At 50.5% G+C, this 13,529-nt stretch overlaps 1 long non-coding RNA gene across 1 annotated transcript; it reads left to right on the forward strand.

The window, feature by feature from the left end:
- Positions 1-4,049: 4,049 nt before the first annotated feature.
- LOC118247083 (uncharacterized) lies at positions 4,050-13,394 on the forward strand. The gene is made up of 4 exons (XR_004778293.1): positions 4,050-4,271; positions 8,395-8,519; positions 11,645-11,768; positions 12,887-13,394. It is a non-coding gene; the product is annotated as an uncharacterized LOC118247083 (long non-coding RNA).
- The last annotated feature ends 135 nt before the right edge of the window (positions 13,395-13,529 follow it).

The following is a 13,529-nucleotide window of genomic DNA, read 5'->3' on the forward strand; positions in this document are numbered from 1 at the left end:
GGGAATAATTAATTCTTTTTTTCTTTTTTTAAACAAAAAAAGCTCCCTAAGTCCAGCAGTGTTCAGGAAAAAAAAAAAAGGCAAGGACAAAACAAGAGCAGGGAAAATGTTGCATTTCCATTTCAGGAATTTTCTTTTATTTGTTTAAAGAGGATTCATCCCCATGGAAGCATTTCCTATCAGGATCTGATAACCTCTCTGGCTCTCCACTCTTTCCACTTGGCTGCCTGTCCCCCACCACACACGTGTTGGGAGTTGCAGCACTGCCAAAGCCCTGGGTGATGGATGGAGACCACGGATGGAGGTCTTGCTCTCCAGTTTTCTCAGACGTATTTCCAAAGCCCATGAAACTGGGGGGGAAGTTGCTCCCTATTATGGAGGAGAAAAACAAATTCAAGAATGGGATTGGTTAAGCTGACTGTTTGCCAATCTCATCTTTGCTGGAAAAGTCTTGATGAGACACTGTAGCAGTAGAGTAACCAATGTGAAAACCTGTTTCTGTAAAAAGTTCTTTCTTCCTGCCTGGTAATAGCCAACTGCAGGGTGTTCCCTGCGGAGCACAAATATTTTCGTCAGGCTAAATAATTATATTCAATTAGTTTTCATTAAGGTGATGCCAACCTGCCCCTTTATTAGCTGCATGGAAACTCACTTAGCTTCTGAAAAGGCTCGAAAACAATGAAGCGGGGAGAATATCCTACTCGCATCATGCTCATTTCCATCCACTACGCAAAAGAAAGGGACTACCAGACTGCATGGGCTATGCAACTACTTTCCAGACTTGGCAAGGGAGGCTAGAGTGAGTTTAAAGTAATCCATCTCTACGATGTGTTTTCATTTTTCCCTCAAAAAAAAAAAAAAAAAAAAAAAAAAGCTGGTATTGCTTCCAGATTGCTTCCCAGAGGCAGTGGTGTCACAGCACTTTGGGAGGCAGCAGGGGTGGCTTCCCCTGTGCCAGGGCCAAGCAGTGGCCCGTGGCCAGCGTGGCTACCACTAGTTGCAAAGGCGAGCCCAGATCTCACTGATGGCTCATGGGCATTTCTTACCATATTCCTGCGCGCCTCTCCAGCCTGTTCGGTAAACAGAGGGAGGATGGGGAAGTGGTCCACCCGCCCACGGTCTGCAGTGAGTGTCAGCACAGATAACAGCCCACCATTAGTGGGGTTTTCTTCCCAAAAGCTGAAATTCCCCAAAGCTCAAGCCATAAATAACATAAGAACAGTGGGGTGTAATCGCCTGGCATGTGAAACAGCCAAAAACGTGTGGTGGTGTCCCTGTTGTTCTATCTCTGCCTCAGGAGTGAAGGTCTTTGTGTGTCCCCCTGCGCAGTGTCTGGCCTGCATATCGCTCTTGTTGTGCTGGACCAGCTGGGTGGGATATGGCCAGGATCAGGCCAGACAGGGTCCAGGGTCACATTTCTGGCCAGGGCCACTGCTGGGGAGGAGGAGCAGAAAGCGCTGGAGCCCCATGGTGGCAGGTCCTCAGTCCTCACTTGTCCTACTTCTGGGCCGCTGGTTTCCATTTCCTTCCCTCCCCCTTTGAATCTAGGGCACTCGTTTCCAAACTATTTGGGCTCACCTTGGTTTCCTCAAATTCTGCCTTTTCTATTTCCTTTCTGCAGTTCTCCATCGTGTTGCAGCCCAGCACAATTCCCATTTAACTGGGGGCAGAAGAAGCCTCTCCAGGCCCGCTCTGGCCTGATCATTTGCTTGGTTGGAGCACGGCCTGTTGCAGCTGCTGACTTTCATCCCGAGTGCTGAACCCTTACCCAGGAGCACCCTTCTCACAAATGTTTATTGTGTTTATTGTGGAGAACAAAACCCCCAGATGCACGCCTCCAGCTGTGTTAACCACCCTGGCACCTCTTCGTCTGGTCCCACTCCAAGCCCCATCAGTGATGAGGGGAAATCCCCCGCTCAGACAACAGAATGAAACCTACCGGCATTCCAGTCAGTCTTTCCAAAATATTTATGATGGGAGAGCACACACGCCCTTCTTTTGAGCCTGACAAGTGTCCTGTTTACCTTTCTTCTGGGACTCTACAGGCTGCTGGAGATTGTGGGCAATGTCCTGGCATCACCTGGCCCAGGGAAAAGGGGAATTACACAAGGAAGGGTTGAAACGAGGCCTTGTATTGGCACTTTGCTGGGCCTGGAAGATGCCAGCAGCACATGTAAGGCTTCCCGGGACAGGGGTTGTGAAAGATGGTCAGAAACATCTGAGTCTTCGCAGTGAGGACCCGACGGTGCTGCTCGGGGATGAGATGATTGGCCTGGTACTGGGGGGTAAAGCATTGAGGCACATGGCTCTGATGATTTTTGTGGGGCTGATCAATGATATCCTGCTGGCCATATCAACAGCTCTTGTGTGGGTGACCTGTGAGGAAGATGCCCAGTTTCTTGTATCAGGGATGTAGTACTTATTTTTCCAAACAACCTTCGCTCTGGACCATTACGTGGCAGAGCGGGGTGCACCACTGCCTTGGAACAGCAGGAAAGCTCACTGGCTGTCCCCAGCTGCTTCGGCCATCCTGGTGGCACCACCTCCAGTGTTGGGGACCTGCTGCCTCTACCCATCAGAGAGGCTTATGCAATGGGTTGTCTTCATGCCAGGCTATAACCTTCCTCCTCTTTCTCACAGATGTAATAGAAAAGAGATTTTTTTAAAACCTCTATAATTTTTGTTTATCCCCGGTTTTGGATTGTGCCCTTTGTTTCTTCTCTGAGAGCTTTCCTAGCTAGCAAGGCAAGTCCCATGTGTGACTTTGGTCTTCTCTCACCTCTTAGAGGGGCAGCTGCAGTGCCAAGCCTGACCAAAGATGACCTCCCAGCACCGCTCAGGCCTTGGAAAACTGTCCCTTCACATCCCGCAGCTCTTGGCAGCCTGGTCCTTGTTCTGGGTCCCCACCAGCCCTGCATGGTAGGAGCAGGGGTTGGTGCTGGTGTTTGGCCATGTGTGCAGAGCAGGGCAGGCGCGTGTTTGCGTGAAAGGCGTGGGGCTTGCAGCAGGCCAGGAGTGAGTCAGGGTCAGTGCTGACTGCTTGGCTCCATCGCTGCTCTGAAAAGGCACAGAGATTGTTTGACAGGCGGTGGAAATAACAAAAGCAGGAGAGGAGCTGCTGTTTTTATGTCATTGTGTGTTCTGGCCCTTGGCTCACCTGCACAGCCCTCCCTTGTGGGCAGGACCAGAGAAGCAGGTGCCTGAGACCCAGCCAGAGCTCAGACCGTGCGTGTGCGAGGGCCAGCTGCCGCTCCAGGGGCCTGGAGGAGCGGACACCTTCCCCTCTCTTCCAGCACAAACACTGATCTGAGCTTGCTTCTCCCCACCAGCAGCCCATTCCAGCAACCTCTGCAGGAATTAATTTTTTCTGTAATTATTCTCTGGGTGAGTTAGGAACCCACTCCCCACCACCTGGATGGACCAAATGAGGTGTCTGCTGCCATTTGTGGAAGCAGATGGGGACTGGCTCAGTCTTAATTTATCTTCTTCTCCTGCCACTGCTGCTTCCTTCGTCTCCAGACTCGGTCTGAGCCCTCTGAGAACAGATCTCCTGGTGGGTTTGGGAAAGGAGAGGGGTCTCCTCATGCCTTTGGCCTTCTGTTGGCAGCTGGAGACATCACAGAGGGCTGCTTGGGTCCCTGGAAGACCCCAAATGCAAGACCTCTGGGGATGGGAGGAGATAAGTCTTGCAGTCTGAGTCATGAGAGAGAGGAATTGTTGCTGGACTCCGCCTATTGCAGCTATGTTACAACTGCCTGGGCTAGCATGGGAGACTGCTGAAGCCCAGAGATACCGCCTGTAAGCTATGAGTCAGTCATTGTCCAGAGAGTCTCCAAGGAACAGACATCATCATATCTTCTTTCCTTGGCCGCCATCTCAGCGACTGCATCCCACAGCTGGCCTGGCTGCTGCCTCTCCTGTTTTGTTTGCTTCCTGCTGGCTCCACGCAGTGTGCTGTCGCCCAAAGGCAAAGTGCTGATGGTGCCTTTCAGTCTATCCCACCTAAATTTAAACTGCTATTTTTGTCTCATTGTGTTCTATTTTAAAGCAGGAGCCAGTAGCCAAGAAGCCACTTGAGGAAAGGTGTTGTCTGATGTTTGGTGCCACGGCGAGATGCGCCGCTGCGTGATGGAGACCACTGCCAGAAAGGCCCCATCCCCCTGCGGGCATCCTTTCTGCGAGGGACACGCTTTTGTTTCTTACCATGGTTTCCCAAAGGAGTGGGAAGGCACAGGAGCGGGATGACCTCTTTCTCCTCCCATTTAGCTGTGGTGAGTGTTTCCAGTCAAGACACCCTTTCAAAAGAGTGTTGACACACAGATAACACAGGCAGACGCATTTCAGGAAGCGGTTCCCAGAACTGGCTTAACATTTCTTATTGGTGTGACCTGAATGAAAACTGTTCTCCCTAAAGAAAAGTGAAGCCAGGGGTCAAACAACAGGAACAGGCATTGAGGAAATGATCCCTAGCTGAAATTAATGCCCTTGCAAGAGTAACATGCCGTTCGGCATGAGTCAGAGCTTTTCCTTTCATGGTTCTTAGGGCAGTGTGGGCACGGGGGTGTGGGTTTTCTGCTCGTCCCTCGGGTGTCCCAGAAGAGGGGGTCTGTGCCGAATTGGGGGAGGACTTTGGTGGTTCCTTGCTAAAAGGAGGACAGCTCTCAGAAAGGGATGGCTTTGACATCCCTCTCTGATATAATACCAAAGGCAGTTTGCGGAGAGCTTCACAGCTGATCCCAAAAAGTACGTTGGTGGCCGTGCAGGTTTTCATTATTCTTACCGGAGATTTCCTTGGCATTGACCAACCCTGCTAGATGAGGCTACTCTTCCTTAAATGAGGTCTTCAAGGAGACCTGAGGAAAGAAAGGAACTGCAGGACCCTGCCTTCCAAATTGCCAAGCAACACCCCTTTGTGCAGGCCTTGGCCTCTGCCATCCCACCCACATGGTAGGCTGCTCCAACTTCCAGCAGGGAGTTTTGGGGATTTTCTTCTTTAGAGACCAGCAGCATCTCCTGAAGCTTTCCTTTTGCTCAGAGGGACAACAGGCAGCTTGCTCCCTGAGCTGTCAGCCACTCCTGAAATGATTGCTCTTGGGTGAGCTTCAGTGGACCGCTGTTGTCCTGTCCATCACGCCCTTTGCATGTTTCAGCATACCTCCCCCTTATGCTTCCTCATGCCCTTGGCTTGGTTTTGGGATGCCAGAGGTGAAGTGGGGCCTCTGTGCAGCCAGCCAGCGTGGCTCCTGCTGGTGGAGCTCAGCCATGCCTTTTGCTCTGGGGTTGAAACTTAACGTCAGGTCCTTTAGCTAACGTAAAATATAGTTGTCAGATGCAGACTAGGTAAGCAACATTTCCGATTCAAAACAGTGAATTTTTAAGGTAAGAAATTCCAGCCTCGTCAAGAACACAGAGTTTGTCTTGGGCAAAGGGTTTCTTTTTGGTCAGAGTGGTCCGTCGTGGCTGTCACAACTGCTTTCCTTGTTAATGTCTCATTTTTTGGGTGCAGTTAATCAGCCGAGGGGCAGAGGCATACTTGGCTGAGAAGTCTGTCTGTTGTCTGATGGGATGGCTCTGAAGCATGCACCAGTGAAGTGTAAAGGCATGCTGTGAACATCATCGGAGCTGACAGCTCTTCACAGGATGTATTTATTTCTTGATGCTCTGCTTCCTTGTTTGTGTGTCAGTCGATCACTGCTCTTCTTGGGGGAGCTATAAATAATCAAGTTCCTTGATCTGAGTTAAACCTAGGCTTGCCTGGTAGTGTTGAAACCCAGGAGGCAGAGAAGTGTGTTTGGGCTTGGTCCAAATGCTCGCTCTGGCAGTCGATGCCTCCAGCAGTGGTGAGGACAGTGGTCCACAATGCGTGGGATGGTCTGAGAGCAAAAGTGTGTTCTCCTACAGACTTCCTGGAGCGATTTAAGAGTGTGGCAGCATTCATGGCCTTTGGGAAAGACTCAGAGTAGCTGCTTCTTGGGAGTACCGAGAACTTTAAATGCTGGCCAAAACCTCAGTTTTGTGGTTAGAAAAGGAAAACCAAAGCCGGAAAAGAAACCCAGCTGTGTCATGGATCTTTGCTGCTGTGCCGGGGATGGCAGCACACCAAGGCTCACACCCCCAGCTCTGATCCTCTCTGCACAGTGTCATGCCATGCTCAGAGGACCATGGTCTGCCTCTGATGCTCACCTGCAGCAAAGTCACGTCTAATTCCAGTGAAGTGGTCCCTAAAGGGAGGAAAGTGCTGGCTGTGTGAACAGGCTGGCTTTGGATCCTTTAGCAGATAGACACCCAAGTATCTAGAGGCACGTCTGGGGACCCTTTAGTTTGTCCCCGTAAAATGAAGGAGAACAGGAAGTAAAGGATCCTGTTTGCGAAAGCTTATTTTTAATTATTAACAGTGGCAGCTAACTTTTCGCTGAAATGATTGTTTAGGAATGTGAGCTAATCCCATAGCACTAAAAAGCCATGATCTAAAGGAAATGTTTTGAAATTGGGAAAGGGAAATGTTTTGGTCAACCTCAACTTTTTTTCCTCAAATGAAACTTTCCAAGAACAGAGCTTTTTATCTGAATTTGGTATGGGAGTGGTTTGAAGTTTCTCAGGCTCTGCAGGTATGAGAAATCTGAGCACAGCAGGGCTGGGATTTCTAAATTATTATCTTTTACTGCTTTTTTTTTGTTGGTTTTATTTTTGTTTTTCCCTCCCCAGTTCTTTGTGAAAAAACTGATAGGAAAGTATTTCTCTCTTCTGGTACCTTTGTTTGTTCTCCTTCCCTGAGGTCTCATGGCTCCTTTCACAATTTGCTTGTACAGAATGAAATGGATCCTGCTGGAATGCCCTGCACGCCTCTGTTTTACCCGTTAAAAACGGTGCTTTTGTGAGCTGTGCCTGTGGTGCCAGTTTGGATTGCTCCTTGTCGCCCCAGACGTGGCAGCTGGACACGTCCCTCCTGCTCCACACCGTGCCGGTGTTTGGTGGCTCTTTGGGTCCCTGCTGCCCAAGTGGCAGCAGCCAGGGGAGGATGGAAATTGTGATGGGGTGATTCCGATGTGCATCAGCAGAAACAAAATGTCATTTCCATCGGAAAGTATTTCAAGGTGTTTCAGACTTTCAAGATGAAACAAAATCTTTCCTTGCAAAATGTCGGTTCCAGCCATTGTTCCAGTTTGACTTGCACGTTCCAAGGAAAACAAATAGATTTTGAGTTGAAATGGCTAATGCTGAAATGGCCAACCCAAACCAAGCCTTGTCTACTGCACATTCAGAGTTAGGAGAGGATCTTGTAATGAAAAGCGTTCTTGTTGTTCTCATTCCACACCCTCCCCCCCCCCCCCCAAACAACAAGTTTCCAGCACTTTTTGTACCACGGACATTGTGGATTTCATCCTGTCGTGGGGACACCCATATCCCATCTCAGCCTGAGATGGGGCATGAGCTGCCAGCAGCGTAGTCACCCCTCCCTGTGTCCAGCACCAAGTGTGGCTGAGCCTTTGTCTTTGTTTTAGTCTTTCAGTTGTGAAATACAAATGCTGAAGCCCCATGGGAAGAACCACCCCACCAAGGTGCTTCATGTGGGGATGTGAGGTACATGTGGCCATGGTCTGTCCTGAGAAAGCTGCTTTGGTGTGTGGATGCAGTGACCTTATTTTAGGCAGGAGCAGGAGGAAGCCAAAAAGCCTCTGCAACAGGGAATGGGACTGCAGATCAATGGTAAAGCCCTGTGAGAAGGATCCTGGCTCTTTTTGGGACAAGGGAGAAGGAGGAAAGGATGTCTCCAGAGGAGGAGGGGAGTGAAAAGATCTGAACTGATTTGGACATGCACGAGTGGGTTTGTCAAAACCAATTTCCAGCAGAGCTGTGCAAAACACATGTCAGCAGGGCTGGTGACTGCCAAATCCCAGCCTTACTCATGATTGCTACGGCACTGCCTTTGCTTACATCCAGCGCGAGGAGAACAGGTTTTATTGGTTTGTTTTGGTTTGCCTCTTATTGAAATTCAAGCTGTTTTATTTAGTGAATCGATCCTAACACTGTAATGGCCAAACCACATGCACACACACACGCACTACCTCTCTCTGGCAGAGGAAAATTTGTAAGGTTTTGAACCAAACAAGGCGATTTTATGAAACTTCCAAGCAGCTGAAAGTGCAAGTTAGATGATTATGCAACTTGTTTGGCATTTTTATTGCCATCATTGTTAAATAAGTTGGTATATAGTATAATAAAAATATTTAGTGGAGACTGAACCATTTTCAACTTCTCTGATGCGTGACAGTCACTCCATGTTTAACAGTGCCCAGGGCTTCAGGACGTGCAGTGGTATGAGGACAGTCTTGTGGCCATATATTAGGAAAAATGTGTTGAATTCACGCTCTTTTATCCTCTTTTTATTGAAAGTGACATTTTCCAGTGGGAAGCGGACAAGCATCCCAATGCTCTGGTTTAACTGTCCTTACCATGACTTCAGGAGGGATCTAATCAGAGCTATGATCATCACACAGCATTGGACTATCTCCTTTCAGGTAATGGGATAATGCTCTTACAGCTTTTGTGTACTTAATTATTTATTTTTAAATTTTCATTCAAATGGTGGCTACATGAGCTCTCTGAGGTCTTTTATAAGGGGCAGAGCAGCTAAAAAAAAAATTCCAAGGTAAAATGTCAACATATCCAACAACCATCAGCCCTTCGAGAAGGTGAAGACTTCTAGTGGGACATGACAGGTATGGGCACATGGATCTCACTGAGATCAAGGGAAAATTCCTTCTCTGAGTGTTTTTGGATACAGTTTTTCAGTAGGGAGGTGGTGCTGCTTTTTCTCTACAAACTCAAATTTTCACAGAACACGGCTGAGGGCTCCCAGGTTCATTCCTGAGCCAGGAGTCTTGTTGCCACCCTCAGTCTGCATCTCTCCTGCAGAAAAGGCAAAGAAAAGGGAAAAAGGGGGAAGAAAGATAGGGCAAAAAGTTTTTCTCTGTTTTAGGAGGAAAACCATGATGATGGCAATGGCAGCCATAGCAGCAGGTCTTCTTTTCCCTGGTGGCTTGACTGGAAATAGCGGTACTGATGCCCCAGCTCAGGAGCAAGGGGAAGATGAATTTCTTGCTTCTTTGAGACAATATTTTTAGCGAGCTTTGCATCTCAGCATTGAATAGAGCAGGAGGGCTGCCCTGCGGGCAGTGCACAGTTGCAAAATCACTGCCGCGTCCGTCCTGCAGCAGCATGTCCAGGCAGCAGCCTGATGTGCTGGGATGAGCACCAGGCATTTTTACGTGATGGCCAGGGGTATCTTCACAACAGGAGGAGAAGGCTGAAGCTTGACCCTCCATCAGCTTCCTTAGCCTTTCTGCTGGAGGGACTGCTGCTTCTGGACTGCACCTGAGAGCCCTTGTTGAGATGGATGATGCTGGGATGAAGCAAGGAGAGGCAGAGAGGAAAGCTAGCCTCAGGGCCAGACAGAGCGTGTGGCTGTGTCCTAGAGGCCCTGCAGAAACCCATGTGTCACCTGCCCCCTCCCCATGCTGGGATGTGCAGCTGCATGTGGGATGTCGTTCTGGATGGGGGCTCCTCCAGGTCTGGCTCAGTCACGCTGCTTCCCCTTGCGCCTCAGGATGGCATCCCTGTAGACCTGCTCCCAGGGGTTTAACCACATCCCTGCGAGCACCAGCGGGTGTTAGCTGGCAGTTTTGCTGCTGAACAGTGTCTTTTCAGTGTGAAATAGCAGGATTGCCCTGCCCAACCAACTTCAAGGCCCAGGAGAGTCTCCAAAGCTAACCTGCATCTGTCTGCCTCTCCTGGGTCTGTGGGTCCATGGAAGAAGCAGGGTTTAGGATTTTTACAAAAATATTGGGCTCTACCTTTCTCAGCTGCAGAAGCCTGGCTTAGGGGCACAGTTCCTGAAATTTTTAGTGACTGTGAAGTTTATTGGCAGCGGGCAGAGCTAAATCAGACTGTCTCATCGTGCTCACTTGAAGCAATTTCAAGGAAATGCAATCCTGCTTTGAATGGCACAGATCCTTGTCTGCCTCGTTTAATTGCTTTTACTACAGGATACTGATGCTTTAGATTGTAAATCCTTTGAGGCAGGGACTGTCTCTTTGTTCTGGGCTTGCCGAACGCATCCTGCAGCGAAGGCCAGGGCCCTGGCCCGACTACAAACACCTGGTTATTTTGAGAACTGTACTCCGAGAGTGCCAGGAGGGCTTTGCAGTGGTGCCCAGAGGGTGCGAAGGACGTGGGGACCTCCATGGCACAGCCCTGCTGGGTGCACCCCAGCACCCACATTGCTCTGAGTGATGCACAGCAGCTTCCATCCTTGCTTTTACTCTTGTATATGGCGAGGCAGCATTCATCGTGAGTTTGTTCGGCCATGGCCATGCAAATGACAGAAGCTGGAGGGTGAAATATCTTAATTCCCGTCTCTCATCTCCTTTTGCCAACCATCAGCACTGCTTCTCTGGAAAATGCTGAGCAAAAAGCCCCAAAGCCTGCAGAATGGCACCCCGAAAAGCTGCTACAGGGAAAGAAGAGGTGAAAGAGGTTGCTGGCTCAGCTGGACCCACCAAAATAATCCATGCAGTGGGTCTTCTCCAGTCTGACCAAAGAGCCTTTGGTATATTCCAGCAGGGACTCAGCTGGTGGGGAAACCCAAGGGGCCCAATTATAAACCAGGCTCCTCGAAACAGAGGAGGCAGAGGAAAAAAAAGGGGCTGCTGAAGACCTGCAGCATAACGCATCTTCTGCCACTGCCCTGCAGGTGTTCTGCCCAACTGACTGGGTTTGCGTAGGGGATGGAGAGCAGAGCGGAGCTGCTTCGTGCACATCAGCCAGTCACCAGCACGGATGAATGTCCTCTGATTCGGGGCAGCAGGCTGAGGCAGCCAGCCCTGGTAGGGATGCCTTGGTGCTGGCACCTCAGCTCCTGCCACCACCTCCTTCATCCAGCCTTGGCCTCACTCCCAGTCCCCGGGCGGTGTCCGCAGGGTGGGCGCCATCGGGGTGCTCACGTCAGCCAAGCCTGTTCTTCAGGTATGGCCATCCACCTCCCTCCGACCAGTATTTCTGCTCCAGATCAAGCATAAATTGCTGGTAAATTAAACCCAGCCTGTCACGGTCCGTAATTTCCAGTGAAACCACTGGTGTGCACTCACTGCAGGGCAGGGGGGGGATTTCTGCTCTCCCACCCATCCTCATCGGAGGAGGACTGTCCTCCCCACCCCATACCATCAGCCCCAGGTCTGCAGGGGCTGTGCGGGGCATGCTGGCCTGCAGCCCCGGGCACTGGGTCTGGGAGCAGTGGTTCTTAATCCGCGTTCCCAGAACAATGCTTGTACTTGCAAGTCTGAAACCTTCTGGGAGCCTAGGGCTTTACATTTGCTTTTGCAGCGGCTTGCACTGCCCTGGTACTTAGGTGTAGCAACAAAACTGGGGGTCATGCAGCTCCAGGAAGTTTGGTTTTGAGCTGTGCAAGGTTCCTGAGTAAATACAGGGACTGCCTTTTGCTCCGTTCCTAAGCCTGCTTTTGCAACAGCACCACCCACAAAGCAGGAGACCCAGCACGTCTTGGGTGATAACCTTGAGGACTGCCCATTTTGTGAGCCTTAAGCAGGGCCCTAATCTTGCTTTTGTTCCTTCCTCTCTCTCACAGAGCCTCCCGAGGGCTTCCCAACTTCTCCCGCAGCGCCTGTCCATCTCCGCATCTCCTCCCGCTGCTGAGGTCTGCAGCATGATGCTGTCACTGTGATGAGCCAGAGCGTGGGCTGTAGCTTCAGGTGAGGAGCAAGGAGGGTTTTGTGGCCACATCTTGTCTGCTGGGAGAGTGCGGGGCTCAGACTGTGGCTGGGACATGCCCCCCAGCCAGGTGCTGATGTCTGGCCCCTTCTCCAACTTGTGGTTTTATGCAGCAATGGAGGGTGTCCCAGGCTGGGGGCTGCATAGAGGCATGCCTACAGGCTTTGCTCTTGTTGTTGGATCACATGAAGCCCACCAAGGGGTTTGGGAAGCTGCTTGAGTCTTCTAGATCCACATCTTCGGATCTGGGGGAACAACTTCTGAGTCACTGAGTCCTCGTAGGGGAGGTTGCTGGGAACGAAATGCCTGCCTTTAAGAAAGATCTGCTGGTCGAGCTTCCTCTGGCAGGGACCATCCCACTGCACCTGCAAGAGACCATCTTCCAAGCTGGGATGGAGACTGCTCTCTCACAGAGAATAAAGTGCAGAATTTCCTCTTTTAGCAAAAGGTTTTTCTAGAGGTCAGGACAATCTTTCCTGCTGAATTGTGTACATTCCTGTGTGTGAAGGCACTGTTGCCTTTTAAAGCCCAGTGGGCGAAGGATCATTGAAAAGAACACGTTGGGGATACCATGGAGGAACACTGAGATGTGAACTTCAGATTTTGGTTCCTGCTGGATAGAAAAGCAGAAAGACAGAAAGGTAGTGTGGGCCTCACCCCATGAAAGCAACAGCCCAGGCCCGGTGGAAAGAAATAAGGTGTTTGATGCAGGCAAAGAGAAAAGCTGCGGTCATGTTGAAAGAGTTTGACCAAGTCTCCTTTTCAGCAGAAGTAACACAGCTTGAGAACTCCGATGTTCTGCAAGCAAGGTGAGCATCCCTCAGTAGTGAAGAGGGACCTGCCTTAGCTCCTAAGACGCAGTAAATTTGGCCTGCCCATGACAAATGTGCTTGAGGGGTGTGTTTCAGTCGGCAGCTTATGAATGAGGGAGAGGATGTAGAGCTGTAGAGCTGCCGGGCCCTGCGGGTCGGGGACGTCCTGCAGAGAGAGGTATGAGGAGCCATGTGGCTGCTGCACGAGAAGACCTCACACCGCCAAGTGGACCCAAGTCCTCTGAGTTGGGGTTGTCATTAACACCCTCCTGCTGCTGTCTCCCCAGATCTGTGATGGCCTTCCCAGCTAGGCAATGGACCTACCTCGCCGTTTGCTGCTGCCATCCATCACTGCGGCGATGAAAAGCAGCCCCGCGCTGGCCGGCGGCAGCCGATGTCTTGGCTGGGCCCATGTGCTCCTCTGGCACTGGGAACTCATTTCAAAGGCCAAGGAGGAAAGGCGGCCCCAGGAGCTGTGTAAAACGAACCAAACCCCATCAATGTGCGATTTCTCCTGCCAGGCACCGAGCGTCGGCGGTAACGCCTAACAAAGCATCACGAATTTGAAACCAAGCTCACCTCCCCTTCTCAGTGCCATAAATCACTTTCCTTCTGTGCATTCATCTGCAGGCCATACCACTTCTTGCCAAGGCTTTTGCACTGGAAGAACTAAAATGCAGTGGAGAAGCCTCAAAAAGAGGCAAGAGCCTTATTTTCTTGTGTCTGTCTCATTTTCTCACCTCTGTGGCACCATCTGTTGTCAGAGGTCCATCATTTTAAAGCCGTGTTGAAGTAAAAGAGCTGTGCCTACAGGAGCTAAATTAGTGTCCGAGGGCTGGGATTTCTCTTCCAGCAGGATGAAGTCTGGAGATGTGATGATGCTCTGTGATGGTCCCATGCAGTTCTGGGGACACTGGGGAAGATGCTGCA

The sequence above is a fragment of the Cygnus atratus genome, chromosome 9 (assembly GCF_013377495.2).
Source record: "Cygnus atratus isolate AKBS03 ecotype Queensland, Australia chromosome 9, CAtr_DNAZoo_HiC_assembly, whole genome shotgun sequence".
NCBI lineage: Eukaryota > Metazoa > Chordata > Aves > Anseriformes > Anatidae > Cygnus > Cygnus atratus.